Raw genomic sequence first — 6,000 nt, forward strand, 5'->3', positions numbered from 1 at the left:
GAAAGACACTTAGGAAACATGTAAAGATGATGGATTCTACTGTATGTGCATTTCAGTAAATACTGTACTGTCAGAAAAAAATGACAACAGACACTAATTACATTAAGCAGAGATGAAGATGTGATTCAAAATTTTAATGAGCGTATTTCCATATTTAATTGGGAACAATAAGAAAAAAATGATGACAAAAATACTTATGGGAGTCAAAAATGAAAATGAGGATAAAATAGTATATTTAGGTTATAAAAATATATATCGCCAAGAGCAATAGGATTGAGGTAACAAATCAGAAGGGAAAAGATCAGCCCTCTGAAGAGCAAGAGAGGGGAATTAGATTTTTGGAAACCATCTGACAAAGTTCCCCATGGAGATTAATGTCTAAAGTGAAGTGTCATTGGAGGTGGGAAAAGTTGGGTCACTGATTCAAAACAAAATAATAAAACTGACTGGAGGGCAGATAAGAAAAAAACATTAATAAACACAAACTTTTCAGGCTAGAGACAACAAACTATATGCTTTTATGAGTGGGGGGACAAGTCTGGCTTTCCATTGTTTAATCTGCAATCTGGAACTGGTTCAAACACAGAGAAGTTTGCAGTCTGCTGTTGATCACAAAGTTTGTGGAACTTAAAGAACCTGAATGGGGTTCCTCCTCCTCCATGATCTGGGGGTTGGGTTCAAAAGTAAACAATTCTTCTAAGGCTGACTTGTGGGAGCAGGAGGCCTTCCTACCCTATGTGGATTTACTCCCAGAGTGCAATTTCTTCCTATTTGGCTATGTGCCTGGTCCCCTCTTGCTGCACTCACTGCGGTGATGGGGTCTCATAGTGACAAACTCTTCTTGATAGTGTGGATTAACAAGAGTGGCTGGGTTAATAGGACTTTGATTTCCACTTGAGCCATTCACTCAGCTCTAGTGTAAATGTTCTGGATGATGGGATAGGAAGCAAGATTTCCAAGTTTGCTGGGGACAATAAATAATATTTCCATCAAGTGCATAGCACACTAATTAGACCCTCTTACCTCCCCCCCCCCACACTGCCATGTACTCTGTGGCAAAATGGAACCAAATTACAGAGCTACAACCCCTAAATTCCTGTGTAACAACATAACATATACCACCACAAAGTACCCTTCATTCCTATGCTTCCATCACCCCCATAAGCAGGCACAACTATGGCTCATACTTGAAAATACTCTAATGTAAAACTCATTGTTGACTATTTTAGAGGATGGTCTCTTTTGTGTGGTTTAGGTGGCCTGACTGTACCCCCCTGAGCCTTCACTCTTGTGATATCCTACCTCAAAATCTTCCCTGCATATGTTCCAGGGAAGAGGAGATCTTGAGTTTACTTGAGTGGCTCGTCTCCCCACCTCCTGAGGCCTCAGTTGTTGCACTGTTCCCCAGACAGTCCAGCTTTCCAGCATATGCTTCTGGCTCCCCTTGGCTGCATGTTGGAATCCAGCTCTGGCTCCATGAAACACTGCAGACACCAAGCAGTGTATTTCAACTGACTCCCCATTGTGGGGAAAGCTGGAGAGCAGAAGTCAGGGGCAGACAAGTCTCAGGAGGACAAGGAGACAGAAAACAAAATGTTGGGCACCTGGCTGTAGCCATGCTGCAGATTCCATACCAGGAGTACTGCATTTTGCAGCATGTTGTAAACATGCCAAATTATGTGGCAATGGAACTGGGGAGTACATGGGCTCTGGCTCAGTTGAATGAGGCAGAAGGGTTATAAACATAATTTTTAGTAAATGAAAGAGATTCTGGAGCCCAATTCTGAGGAATGGGACGAATTCTGCAGTAAATTCTGTTGTTGCGGAATCACCTCTTTTCTGATTCCTGAGAAAGAACAAGCAAATGCCAGTTCAGAATGGATGAATTGTGACAAAAAGGGATCATGTGACACATACCTTTCTTGGGTTTGGTCTTTTTTAAAAATCATCAGGCACTGTGATGGAAATGATACATGTAAATTCTTCAAATGGCATTGTCAAGGAGCACAAAAGCAACAGTATATTATGTAAACATTGGAAAACCTAACATATGGAATAATATACCAGGAGAGGCCATTAAAGCAATGGAGCAAGAAACATCAATATGTTCAGAAGACAGGTAGATGAGTACCAAACAAGAGAAGATGGAACTGTCTGGGGAGTACATAGACAATTGAGGAAAGTCAATAGGGATCAATTGGGATCAATCAATCAGTTTCCGTGTTCCTGTGATTTTATGTTCATTGTTTATATCTCACTAGTCCTCAGCTATGCAGTGCATAATATGCTTTGATGGGTAGCAATTTTGCATTAATTCCACTGACTTTATACATTATATTCAGTTTAAAGTAATTGACTATCATGCTGACCAATATTGACTCATTGTTTTCTTGTACTCCCCGGTCACTCTGTCTCTATCCATCTGTTGTCTCTTATCATATACTTAAATTGCAAGCTCTGTGGGGCAGAGGCCATCTTTTTATTTGGTGTTTGTACAGTACCTGGCATAATGGGGTCCCAGTCCATAACTGGGGCTCCTAAGAAACTTGATAATACAAATTATAAATAATAAAAATCAAAACAAAATAAAAATTACCAAATGGTATGTCTAATGTCTATCTACTAATGAATTAGGTTTATATAAAAGGAAACATTTTGGTTTCATGTAATGTTTGTGAACAGATACAGAATGTTTGTTCTGGGAGATTACACTAACACATAGGAAAGGTGTGTGTTCTCCTGATATGCAGATACATGTAGAAAGGTGTATGTGTTATGTTCAATAATAATGGGAATAGCTATTCCCAAGTAATGAGAATTTTTAAAAAGAGTTTGTGCTAAAATTTTGTATAAGTGTTTCACATTCCACAGAACAGAAAATAAACACCAGCTCTTAGGTAAACTAATTTATGCAAGAACTGGGGTGGAAAACTATCCCTATTATTCTCTGAGAGATTACACCAAATAATATTAATTTAATTAAGACCTGAAATCAGGTTTATGTCATTAATTTATGCTGTCTGTAATCAAGATGATTGAGTAGCTTCTTCAGCTCATAGACTAAACCAAGTGAGAGGTTATGTGCTGAATTCAACTAGTGAGCAGGAGTGAACAGGATGGGATGTTAATATTTTATTATATAAGCTTGTTTCTGGATACAGTTAGAGCTGACAGTGAGCTAGATTTCTTTATCTCTAGGGGATTTTCTTTTCAAAAGGAAGACAAAAGAGAAAGTACATGTTTCTCAATATTTAATACAGTCTTTACACTATCATTCCACGGGGTATCTTCATTAAATAAAGAGCATGATCTTCACTGAGAATTCTCATTGACAGCAATATGATTTCCAAAGCCAGAACAATAGCAGAATTGGTCCCATAGTCTATAGAGTTAAGAATGCTTGTTGATACCAAAGATGATGTCAGTCATCTTTAAGACAATCAAAACAGGCTAGGAGAATGGGCACAAGACTGGAATATGGAATCCAATGATAACAACAGAGAAACATAGAGAAAAGCAGTCTATTATTTAGATGGTATTATGCCCAGTAAATAACAGCAGAAAAAAAAAGACTTTGGGGGCAGCAGTAATAATGAGAAAGTTGGAGCTCTGGTAGCACCAAAAAAGGGAAAATGGAAACATAAATAATATAAACAAAGGAATGTAACGACATGTCAGAGGTAATTATTTTCTTGTATAAGGACTTTGTTAAACTGTATTTATAGTATCATGTGCAGAACTGGGTACCAAGTCCAAAGAAAATAATCTGACCCTGGAAAGGGTAAAGAAGATGACAACAAGTTTTAATTCTGCCGGGAATGAATTTCTTAGGAAACATTTCTGAACTGAACAAGTTTAGCCTTGAAAAAAATGTGCCTGAGAGGGGGGGGATTATCACACTAGATCTAACTAGAGGTTATAACAACTATCATACACTTTGGAGAAGGTGTTTTAGATTCTCAGCAGGGAGAATGACATGTGGCTATTATGAAGTTAAGGAGGTGTGATACTCTATACACACACGTGTAGTCTCCATGGTCTCAGCTAAGTTGCACCAGTCTATGGTGGGATCAACTCAGCTGACACTATAAAAACTATAATGAGTTTGCGGGTAGAACATCTCACAACCACTTCCTGCTTAATAATCCTTGTTTTCCTGCAAAATTCAGATTCTCAATCATGAGCCCATGAAAAAGCATCTGAAATTAGGAGTCTGTAAGCCAGCTGCCCCATGTTGGCAACAGACGGGGGGTACACAGTTATGAGTCTATATCCAGGGATTTGCCTAGACATGCTCAGACAGGCTTATTTCTCCTGTGATCACCCTCTTCACAATATTTCACTGAAGGGGACCATGTGTGATCTCTGTCTAAAACTAAGAACTCACTTGTTGGTATGGTTATAGCAGGATGTATGTATGGAAAATATTTTAAGAATTATGTAACATAGAATATTGTGTTCCAAAGTTGCTGGAGGTGAAACTGGTCACCTGGTGTGTCTTGGATTTGCCACCCATTCCGACTATAGCCCACTGTCTCTCTGATGTCTGAGGAAGGGTGGGGGGACACCCGGAAGCCACATATGTTGCTGCATCCCTTTTCCACAGAAAAGGAAGAGATGCAGGTGTGAAAGTTTCCCTCTAAGCACAGTTCTGGGGAACACAATCTGACCTTGCACTTTTTCAAAAATAGAAACCTCTTTGATTTCATTTCAATTTTTTTATATTGAATTTTAGAGCCTTTACAGAGAGAAAGTCTCTCATTTCAATACAATTCAGATTTCCACTCTTTCCTCCTTTGCTTATCTTTATCTCTCGAAGAATAATGGTACTATCTTAATTCAATTGCAATCATTTGAAGTGAAAAACTGCTCATCATTAATCTTATAGTGACAGGCCTTTTTGCAATTAAACTCCAAAGATATGTAATTCCTTATTAAAAGAGATTCGTTTAATGCTCAAATCACAAGTCAAATTTATCTGTTCTCATATACTTTGCCACTTGAGAGTAATAAGTTTGTATCTCACTTTAAATGTGTTGATTGCATTTGTATATGTCATGTGTATGCAAGCTGAAGTGGAGAAATTATTTTATTTATCTATAAGTCAATTTTAATTGATCAAAAAGTTACATATTTGTTATATTTGTAAACAATTCCAAAAAGTAATGCCATGTACTCTGAAGTATAGGTTTAGAAGATGGATTTTTATCAGTTGGATTTTAAAGATATGTTCTAATAACTGTCACACAAATTAGATGTAGTCTGTCTTTTTTGCCACTGTATAATATTATTTCAGACAAGAAAAGTATTTCTGGAGCAATGAACTTCTGAAAGAAAAGGTAAGGAACAGATAATTCACAGGGCAATACATCCCATTATTTTAAGCAATTTGCAATACAATTCATGAACAGCAGAACTCCATATTGAAAGAAAAAGGTGATTATTGGAATCTAGAATACAGAGATAAGAAATAAGTATAATATTCACACTTTTGAAGTTACCAGCAGCTATAAAAAGTACTTCATTCTAAAACAACTATGCTTGTTTGCTAAAGGAAAGTATCATATACGTGCTCTACTCCTTTTTCTCTGATCTAATGTTGGAGAGGTTGAAAAAAGGCCTCTCAAAATCACATTTCTTTCATAGATTCCATGGCCAGAAAGGACCATTGTGATCATCTAGACCAGGGGTTCTCCAACTGGCAGTCGGGACCCCTCAAGGGGTCATGAGGTTATTACATGGGTGGTCACGAGCTGTCAGCCTCCACCCCAAACCCTGCTTTGTCTCCAGCATTTATAATGGTGTTAAATATATAAAAAAGTGTTTTTAATTCATAAGAGGGGGGGGTCGCACTCAAAGGCTTGCTATGTGAAAGTACCTGTACAAAAGTTTGAGAACCACTGATCTAGACTGACCTCCAGTATAACACAAATTAAAGAACTTCCCCACAGTAATTCTTAAAGCATCTCTTTCAGAAAGAAAGACATCCAATCTTGATTT

This window comes from Malaclemys terrapin, chromosome 1 (assembly GCF_027887155.1).
Source record: "Malaclemys terrapin pileata isolate rMalTer1 chromosome 1, rMalTer1.hap1, whole genome shotgun sequence".
NCBI classification, from domain to species: domain Eukaryota; kingdom Metazoa; phylum Chordata; order Testudines; family Emydidae; genus Malaclemys; species Malaclemys terrapin.